Source organism: Chrysochloris asiatica, unplaced genomic scaffold (genome assembly GCF_000296735.1).
Source record: "Chrysochloris asiatica unplaced genomic scaffold, ChrAsi1.0 scaffold00095, whole genome shotgun sequence".
Lineage (NCBI taxonomy): Eukaryota > Metazoa > Chordata > Mammalia > Afrosoricida > Chrysochloridae > Chrysochloris > Chrysochloris asiatica.
The window spans coordinates 11,054,151-11,065,560 of record NW_006408613.1 but is presented as its reverse complement, the minus strand read 5'-3'; positions in this window follow the sequence as shown (position 1 = coordinate 11,065,560).

Sequence of the window (11,410 nt, the reverse complement as noted above, 5' to 3'; positions counted from 1 at the left end):
TTTTACAGTAGTGGTCCTATGCAGTATTTCTCTTTTTGTGACTGACTAATTTCACTCAACATAATGCCCTCAAGGTTCATCTATGTTATGTGGTGGCTTGCAGCTTCCTTGTTGTTCTTCAAGGTAGCATAGTATTCCATTGAGCTCGTTACTACACTTCCAGCCGATCCGCCATCTTTTTCCAGAATCTCTTGACTCCTTCTTGAAAGCTTGTAAGCCAGTCACTTCTTGCCTTTGTAGTACCCCATTTTGGATAGGCAATGTCCAAGTTGCCCATCCATTTCTACCCTGTGTATCGAGGGAGTGGAAATAATCTTCACTGTAAAGATTTGTTCCTCTTTTGAGCTACTGCATCCATAGGTGTAGGTAAAGATCAACAAATTGTATGAGATTACTCTATTTCCTCTTCTTTCTTGTTCTAGTTGAACTCTGATCATTCAGTAATGGAAGCCAGGTCAACTGGCTATTATCTGCAAGTATGAGTGTTCTTGTGTATATGACCTCACTTCTTATCAACTGGATGCTTCACTCCCCACTCTAGTCCTCTGTGGTTCTGTTACTGACTCTGGGCCCAGGAGTCCCCAAGTCATGTCATACTGCTGGCCAACCAAGTCTCCACCTGGATTTACAGGAGTCTATTGATTGTGGTTGGACTTAGCTCACAGCTTCATTGCAGTTTTTCCCTCACTTCCCCTTATCAGTGACCAGTATGGTCACCAGTCAGAACACATGTCCGCTCTGTATTACCACTGACTCTTAGGCTTAGAAAGGGGGTTTACCCTGAGGGGACCCCACCACTTGCATTGATGTCTCCTGGGTGAACACCTTGCTTGTTCTTATAGTAGTCAGTTGGAGTGCCATTATTTTTTCTCTCGGTCTTTCTTTCAAGAAATATCTTCTGTACTTCAAGCCACTCCATGCTGGTCTGCTTGTCCTTTACAGTGGAAATTTCCTACCTCAGAAGATTCTGGATGGGGTTCAGGATTCCGCCTATGGTTTTATGCAATGCAGAGGTTCTGCAGGAAGCCTCCTTCACTGAGCAAGTTTTAGCCTGATTTTAAGTATTTGAATCAATTATGGGCAGAAGACAGACTTACAATCTTTCTATGGTAATATTTCTGGATATTCCTTTCTCTCCGCCTCAAGTGTCTATTTTATAATGGTATGCCAGGGAAACCAAGATTCAAGAGAGCCAAGCATCTTAACTTTATTTCCCCCATTTCACCCATTCTAACCCTGCCTCAATCCCTGTATCCCAGAGCCCTGTTGTTCCAAGTTTGTGCATTAATCATTATTTACCTCTGTCCCATGTAGCCCATGCAAACCTGCCTAATTGTTCTCCCATCTGCTTTGTTCTTCCATTCCCCTCCTCCTTCTTGTGTATTGCCTCCCCACCCCAGCACCCAAACTATCCTATGTCTATTTCCTACCCTATATTCTACCATCCCATCCCTCCCTTCACCCCATTCCCTTCATTCTGGTAACCAGCAAAAAATTCCCTGCCCACCCCCTCAACCCCAGCTTTTTCTTAGTCTTTTACAGTAGAGGTCCTATGCAGTGTTTATCCTTTTGTGATGGACTAATTTCACTCAAAATAATGTTCTCAAGGTTCATCCATGTTATGTGGTAGCTTACAGTTTTACTGTTGTTCTTCAGGGTAGCATAATATTTCACTATGTGCATGTACCACAGATTGTTTATCCATTCTTCAATTGATGGGCATTTAGGCTGTCTCCATCTTTTTGCTATTGTAAATAGTGCTGCTATGAACATTGGTGGTGTGCATATATCTACTCATGTTATGGCTCATATTTCTTGTGGGTAAATATCAAGTAGAGGAATTGCTGGATCATAATGTATTTCTATTTCCAACCTTCTGAGGAAGCACCATATTGTTTCCCAGAGTGGTTGGACTATTTTGCAATCCATTTTGCAATGCAGGAGCGTTTTGCAATGCAGGAGCATCCCAGTCTCTCCACATCCTCACCAGTAATTGTTGTCCTCTACTTTTTTGATCTCTGCTGTTATTTCTGGTGTTAGATGATATCTCATTGTTGTTTTGATTTGCATCTCTCTAATGACTAGGGATTGTGAACATTTCTTCATATGTTTGTTGCCTGCCAGGATCTCTTCCTTAGTGTCTGTTCATGTCCTGTGCCCATTTTTATTTATTTATTTATTGGTAGAGGTGTTGTAGTTTCCTATATATTTTAGAAATGAGTCCCTTGTCTGATGTGTCTTTGCAAAAGATTTTTTCCCATTCTGTGGGTTTCCATTTTACTCTTTTGGTGAAGTTTTTTTCTAATTTTTAGTATGTCCCAATCATCAATTTTGTCTGCTTTTGTTTGTGTAGTTTTCAAAATGTTTGGTATTCTGTGTATTCCCTGAATTAGAGCTGCCACATTTATCCCTATTTTTACATTGATGGCCTTCATAATTCTGGAATTCACATTTAGGTCTTTAATCCATGTTGAGTTGGTTTTTGCATAAGGTGTGAGGTAAAAGTCTTGTTTCAATCTTCTGCATATCGCTTTCCAGTTCTGCCAGCACCATCTGTTGAAGAGACTATCACCTCCCCATGCTATATATTTAGATATTTTGTCAAAACTTGTTAGTTTCTAGGAACTTTGTGAGTTCACATTATATTTATTCTACTACTCAGTCTCTTTTCAGTCCCAATGGATTAGAAATCATTCAGTGGTGATTCTACCTTCCCCTGCTGCATCTAGAACTAGGCTCCCTCTTGAAAATTTGCAAGCTAGTCACTTCTTGCCTTTATATCCTCCCCCCCCCCCCCATTTTGGGTAGCCAATGTCTAATTTGCCCATCCCTGTCAACCCTGTGTACCAAGGGGGTGGGAGTGAGCCTTGCTGTAAAGATTTGTTCCCTTTTTTGAACTACTACATCCATAAGTATAGGTGAAGTTCATGAAATTGTAGCAGGTTACTCTTTTTTTTTTCTCCCTCTTCTTTCTTCTTATAGTCGAGTTCTGATCATCCAGCCATGGAAGCCTGGTCAAGTGGGTACTATCTGCAAGTATGGGAGTTCTTGTGCATCTCCCCTCACTTCATATCAGCTGGATGCTTCACTCTCTGTTCTAGTCCTCTGTGGCCATGTCACTGCCTCTGGGCCCAGGAGTCCCTGGGTCTTGCTATACTGCTTGCCATCCAGGTCTCAATCCAGGTTCACAGGGGTCCATTGAATGTATTCAGGCTTAGCTCACAAGTTCATTTATGCTTTCCCCCCATCTTTCCCATATTGGTGACCAATGTGGTTACCAGCCAGACCACATGCCCACTCATATATTCCCCTTGAGTCTCAGTCTTGGAAAGGGGTTTGTTCTGAGGGGGTCCCAACCACTTGCCTTGATGACTCCTGGGCAAACAGCTTACTTGTTCTTGTAGTAATAAATCAGACTGCCATTATTGTTTCAGATTTTTCCTGCCCGTCTTTCTTTCACAAAATATCTACTGTTCTTCTAGCCACTCCAGGCTGGTTTACTTGACCTTTCCAGTGGAAATTCCCTACCTAAGTTAGTTCTGGATGGGGTTCTGGATTCCACCTATGGTCTTGTGCAATGTAAAGGGTCCATAGGAAGCCTCTTTCACTGGGCAACTTCTAGCCTCTTGTAAATCTATTCTAAAGAAGATCTCTAAGTTCATGTGGGATGTATTAAAGATTGCATTTTGGTTCTCACAGACTTACTTCAATTTTGTTCAGCTTCAATTTGAACTTACCCATGAACAATTGATGGTCTGGTTTGTATTTGGCCCCTGGTCTTTTTCTGACTGATGAAATTGAGTTTCTCTGTGTTCTCTTTCCATAGATGCAGTGGATTTGATTGCGGTATATTCCATCTGGCAAGGCACATATAGACGTAGTTATTAAGAGCTGTTTAGCTGGTTCTAATACATAGCAACCCTGTGTAGGGTTTCCAAGGATATCCTGGTGTGTTTGAAATACTGACTTTGTGGTTTGAAGACCAGTGCTGATCCTACAGTGCCACACCGGGAGATCTCATATGCATAGTCACCATTTATTTTTCAACATTTTCACATGTTGTTGAAAATGGTAGTTGCAATGAATAAGTCTTACAAAATTCTATCATGCAATCTCTGGCATTATTTCTATCAGAAGGCCTTATTCCTTAATTATTGATTCTTTCTTTTTGATTCAAAGTTTCTTATTCCAATTACAGCTATAATCAATCCATCTTGATTACACTTTTTATCAATCGAAGACTCAGAAATTGGTAGAAATCTTCAATTTCTTCATCTTTCGCTTGGTGGTTGGTCGATAAATATGAATAATTTTCATATTAGCTGAACTTCCTTGAAGGCATTTGGATATTATCCTATCACTTTAGAATAGATCCTGAAATGTTCTTTTTTAAGTTCAATGAATATGACAGCAGTTCTCTTCAATTTGTCATTCCCCTTATGAGACCATATCCTATTGAAAATGGTCCACAGAAGTCCCTTACAGTTCACTAGTACCTAGGATATCAATCTTCATGTATTCCATTTCATTTTTGACAACTTTAAATTTTCCTAGGTTGATATTTTGAACATTCCACATTCATATTATTAATGGATGTTGGCAAAGGTTTCTTTTCATTCTGAGTCATGCCATGTTAGCAAATGAAGGTTCCAAAAATTTGCTCACTCACATCATTAAGACAGACACTACTTTGAGAAATCAGCTCTTTCCAATTGTATTTTGAATGCTTTCCAACCTGAGGTACTATATTTCAGGCACTATAGCAGATAAAGTTCTAACATTCTTTATAAGGTTTTTCAGTGACTAATTTTTCAGAAGTGGCCTGCATTTTCCTTAGTCCTAATATATTTTAATCTGTAAACTCCACTGAAACCTGTTCACCATTGGTGACCCTGTTTGTATTTGAAATACCCATGCCATAGCTTCCAGTATCACAGAAATATACAAAATACTACAGTATGAAAAACAAACTGATAACTAGTAATATATAAACAACAAAAACCTCATTTCCCAATGAGATTATCTATATTCTGGTGTAATGCTGTAGGATAAGCTTTGGACAGCTAACTGGAAGATCGGTGGTTCAAACCCACCAGCTGCTCCACAGAAACTTCTACCGGGCTGCTATGAGTTGGAGATGTCTCAATGGCACTTAGCAACAACAACATGAAGTTTGCTCTTGATCAATCCACTTTTGCTTTGACTGGACTTCTTCTACCCTTGATAGGCATTGATTTGATTGTGCTTGTTCTTCAGGATCATACCATAAAATGTATGTCTCATCTCTTGGTAAAAATCTTTCAAACGAAAATGTTTCTGTATTTTTACTCCAGTTGTTTAACACTTTCATTAAAAGCTTTGCTTCTGTTTGCAGCATATCTGGACACAGTTTTGGAATTTGTTAAGTGAAAAGCTTAGCATTAGTTTTTAGTCAACTTATGTAAATGTAATCAATTATGATGACTATGCTGTTGTTGTTGTTAAGTGCCTTTGAGTTGGTTCAGACTGATTAATACCATGCACAGGGTTTCTGAGGAGTGACTGATGAGCTTGAACCACCAATTTTGTAGTTCAAAATAACTTTGCAGTCTAGCACATTACCGCACAGTATCACACCAGGACTCTGTAATGACTATTTGTTGTTGTTAAGTGCCATCAAGTAGATTCCAACCCATAGCGACCTTTTATAGGGTGTCCAAGGAGCAGCTGGTGACCTTAAACCACCAACCTTGCAGTTTAAATGACTGCAGTCTGATGCATTAGCCCACTGCACACCAGGACTCCTATAATGACTATTGTTGTTGTTGTTGTTAAGTGCCTTCGAGTCGGAGCCGACCCATAGCGACCCTGTACAGGGTTTCCGAGGGTGTAAATCCTATAGTGCTGGCTAATGTCTCTGCTGTTAAATCGTAAATCGTCTTCAATTAAGACAACAATTAATACCATACTTCTTTTAGCTTCAGTTTTCATCTTCAACGTTTGCTTTTCTCCTTCCTAAAATGAGTTTCCTCTTTTTAAAAGAGACTGATTTATTTGGGGTATTGTCATCATAAACTTTTTTTTTAAACTTTTTATTGTGATTTGAGTGAAGGTTTACAGAGCAGATCATGAGTTTTACATTCAACAAACCAAATACTTTACTTCATGATATATTGGCAATTATCATCAGTTTGTAAAGAATCAATGACTTCACCATTCTTCCATCCAACTTCACCAAAAACTTCATGTTTGCTCTTTTTAAACTGATGTCTCATCCTTTTTGAAAATCAAAGACTATAGTTTTCAGTATGGATTATAGCTTAATGTAAAGAAAACAAGTCCCCAAAATTAGACCAATAAATAACGTGATAAAACGAAAACAGACAGAGTTGTCAAGGCTTTGATTTTACTTGGATCTATAATCAAAACTCATAGGAGCAATAGTCAAGATATCAAATGATCTACTGCATTTAGCAAATATCCTGCAAATAATCTGTTATTGTGTTAAAAAGCAAAGGTGTCACTTTGAAGATTAAGACTGGCATGACCAAAGCCATGGTATTGTCAGTCACCATGTATGCCTATAGAGTCCTGGGGTGGTGCTGTAGGGGAAGCACTGGATATTAAGCACAAGGTTGGTATTTCAAACACATAAGCTGCTTCTTGGAAACCCTATAAAGGGTCGCCATGAATCAGAACCAACTCCACAGTACTTAAAATATATAAAATATTTATATATAAATGTTTGTTGTTAAGTGCTGTGGAGTTGGTTCTGACTCATGGCGACCCTTTATAGGGTTTAGAGGAGTGGCTAGTGAGTTTAATTGCTAAACTTGAAGTTCAAGCCCACCTTTTAGTCCAGTACTTATTTTACAGTGCCACACCAGGATTCTGTCTCTATCTCTCTCTCTACACACACACAAACACAAATACAAACATATATACATATATATGTATATATACACATATATGTATATACACATACACACATATACATGCACACACACGTACATATACACATATGTGTATATGCATATGTGTGTATATACACGTGTATATAAACATATGTGTGTATATATATGTGTGTGTGTGTATATATTGTATATACACACCTATGTGTGTGTGTTTGTATATATTATTGTTGTTAAGTGCAGGCGAGTCACTTCCGACCCATAGCAACACTGTATAGGAATTCTGAGTACTGGTTTGCGAGCTTGAACTGCCAGCCTTGCAGTTCAAACTGACTTTGCAGTACAGTGCATTAACCCACAGTGTCACACTATGGGCCAAATCAGCAGACTGAAAAGTCATTTGAATTGCAAGGTTAGTGGTTCAAGCTCACCAGCTGCTCCTTGGAAACCTTATACAGGATTGTTATGGGTCAGAATCAACTCAACTCAACAGCACTTAACAACATGTATCCTATTGTTGTTGTTAATTGCGTCAGTTCAGACTCATAGAGATCCTGTATAGGGTTTCCAAAGAGCAACTGGTGAGTTTGAACAGCTGGTCTTGTAGTTTAAATCTAACTTGTAGTCCAGTGCTTTCTCCCACAGTGCCACACTATATATATATATATATATACACACACTATGGTGGTGATGTAGTAGTGGTGTGCCTTGGAGTCGATTCCAACTCATAGTGACCCTGCATAGGGTTTCCTAGACTGGAGCAGGAAAGTCTCATCTTTCTCCCTCTTGGAACAGATGGTAGTTTCGAATTACCAGAGCACTCTCTCTCAATCTCTCTTTATAGAAATATATGTATATATGGTGGTGGTGGTGGCTGTGTGCTGTGGAGTCGGTTCTGACTCATAGCGACCCTGTACAGGGTTTCCGAGGCTGTAAATCTTTACGGGAGCAGAAAGCCTCATCCTTCTCCCGAGGAACTGCTGAACCGCTGGTAGTTTCGAACTGCTGACCTTACGGTTCGCAGCCCGATTCATAACCACTATGCTACCAGATATATATATATATATTCAATAAGTGCAGTTGAGTCAGTTCTGTCCCATAGAGACAATGTATAGGGTTTCCTAGATGTCGTTGGTGAGCTTCAACCACGGACCTTAAGGTTCAAACCGTTTTTGCAGTTCAGCATATTAACTCACAGAAAGCTGGATCTTTCTCCTGTGGAGTGGCTAGTAGTTTTGAACTGCCAACCTTATGAATCTCCGTTCAGTGCTGATACTACAGCACAGTCCAGTGCTGATACAACTGGACTCCATTTTATACATGTGTGACTCTGTAGGATCAGCAGTCACAGGATCAACAGTTCAAACCCACCAGCTGTTCTTTGTAAACTATACAGAATCGCTATGAGGTGTTTCCAACTCTCCGGCACTTACCAACATTGTTGTTGTTGCTCTTAAGTGCTGTGGAGTCCTTTTCTGACTCACAGCTACCCTGTATAGGGTTTCCGAGCAGTGGCTGGAGAGTTTCAACCACTGACCTTGCGGTTCAAAGGACCTTTAGGTAAAAGTTTCAATCGCTGACCTTGCAGTTCATGGATCGGCTGGTGAGCTTGAACCGTCGATAGTGCGGTTCAAACGACTGCAGTCCAGTCCATTAACCCACAGCGCCATACCAGGACTCTACACATAGTATAAGCACTTGTCTTCAAGGTTGATTTGAACTTCAAGGTCGGCGGTTCAGTCTCACCAGCCGCTCTTTGAAAATCTTGTTCAGGGTAATTATGAGTTGGAACCAATTCAGCAGCACGCAAAAACAATAACAATACATAGAATGCCAATTAATGATTTAAAAATAATTATAAAAAACTGAACCCACTGTTGATGAATTGATCCTGATTCATAGCAATCCTTTTGACACCATTAACAGACCTGTCCTGTGGCATTTCCAAGGTTATAAATCTCACAGAAGGAGACTGTCACATCTTTCTCCCATGGAATAACTGGTGGGTTTCAATCACGATACTTGTGGTTTGTTGTCCAGTGCTTATTCTATGATGCCACACCCGGACCCCAAGAACAAATTAATATTATGAATAAATAGTATTCCAAGAAACGATGTGGCTTGACACTGAGCGGTAGCTTCTGAAGACACTGACTAATAAGTATGCTTTGATTTTTTTACATTGGACACTTTATTCATCTTGATTGGACAGTCTGTCTTTTTCTATTGAACTTGAAAACTTAGTAACCCTGTGTGGAGACGTTCAGTAGTGAAAAAATATTCATAAATACTGTTAAAGCAAATACGTTACTGAGATTTATTGACCACTTAACTGTCTCTCTTACTAGCTTCTGCCTGTCTTGATTTTAGGAGCATGTTCATAAATCATTGTGTCCCAGTTTCTAGCTCATCCTTGCACATATTGTTGTTGTTAAGTGCTGTTGAGTTCGTTTCAACTCATAACAATCCTGGATAGGATTTCCAGGGAACAGCTTGTGAGCTTGAACTGTTGACCTTGTGGTCAGCAGTCTAGTGCTTATACTACAGCGCCTCGCCACGACTCCTGGCACATAGAAGGAGCCAATGTGTTAGATTTTTCTTAAATAATGAAGGATCATAAAAGGTTATTGTATAAAGCTAATGAGCTTTTTCTAGGCAGAATGTTGATAAATCTACAGCAGAAGCAAGAGCAGACCCATTGTAACACCTATAGCAGATGAATGACTTCCTAGGGAATGCATCCTCCTTGCTATAATACACTGATATCTGGATGCAGTTGTCTGGTGACCTAGAATTTCAATCCAAGAGTCACCTGACAAACATGCCATAGCACTACCAATGGGGACTGGGATGAGTCCCATCATGTATCACACCAACATGCTGTGAAGGTTCTCAATCAACGCAGGTCTTTGTGCTTGTACTTTACTCTGCCTGGGCTGCAGCAATGTGTTGTTGTTGTTGTTAAGTGCGGTTGAGTCAGTTCTGACCCATAGCGACCCTGTATAGGGTTTACAAGGAGCAGCTAGAGAGCTTGAACCACCAACATTGCAGTTGAAATGGCTTTACAGTCTGGCACATTAACCCACAGCACAACACCTACACTCAAAAAATAAAACAAAACAAAAAAAACTCCCAGTCAAGTCTCAACCAGGCCCAACCCTGCTTTGCTTCAGAGATCAGAAGACATAGGGCACATTCGGGGAGCTGTGGTCAATGATGGGGCAGCAGAGGGAAGTTGGAAACAGTGAGGCTTTTTAGAAGGTGAGACTAAGTATTTGTTCTGCAATGTAGGATGCAACCTAAGGTAGAACGGCATGTGAAGTGAGTATCCAAGGCCCTAGGCATGGTGTTTTTAATCAGAAGTCATTTACAAAACACAAATTCATGGAAAAATAAAATGAATTTCAAGACTGCAGCTACAGAAGCTAAAACTGTAAGTTTAAATTTCTTCTGAATACAGGACCCTGGGCTACTACGCTGGTCACATGCATGTGAAGCGGGGCCTGCATCTGGGTGAGGTAGAACTTCAGATAGGAGGTGAATATAGTGAGTCCTCAGCCTGTACACACAACTCCAGAAATTTGAGATTGGTCACTTATGAACAATCTTGTTAGTAGCTAAAATTGTTGTAATAGGCATCCTTATATGACATTTGAAGCATCAGACCCTGGTAGGACAGAAAGTACCTAGCCCAACATTAATGTTAAGTTTCAAAGGAAGACATTAATTCCAGTGATGGTTATTTATTTCTGTGTTTTCTTGTAAACACTTAGTCCTGGATTTATTGATGATCTAACTGCAGTGTAGATAAAAAACAAAAGTCAACAGAAAGCCCAAATAACTACTGGTACTTAATTGTCCATGTGAGCTGAAACACTGGAGATTAATTGTTTAAAAAAAATAGTGAGTGCTGGTGGTTGTGTGCCTCTCAGTTTATTCTAAGTAATAGCAACTCTGTATAAGATTCCCAGTAATCTTTACTGGAACAGGAAGTGTCATCTTTCTACCACTGAGTGGTTGGTAGATTCCAACTGCTGACCTTACTGTTAGCAGACCAGCTCATAATCCACTATACGACCACAGCTGCTTCTTGAACCTGAGATTGCCAAACAAATTCATACAAGTTACCTTTGTTCCTCTGTCTTCCTCTTGGTTTTGCTAATAAGCAGAGTCAATATTTTATGGGCTCCATCTATAGATATCTGTATGTTTCCAGATGCTACTGGCAAATTATATCAAAACATATGCAATCTAATTAAATTTTGTTTTTATTTTTTCTTGTCCCAGACAGACTGGGGTCACACTAAAATACTTATGTGAATTTTGGAAAGGATTATATTATTACAAGAGCAATGAAGGAGCCTGTAGAAATAAATGAATATCTGTAGTAATAAATAGCTTTGTATATCTTTTTTGAATTTCAGTTTTTTTTATAAAAGGGAAAAGAAAACAATCTATGCACAATTGCATTACTCAGTAAAAGTTAAATTAAATATAGCTAAATTACAGTTACAAAATTA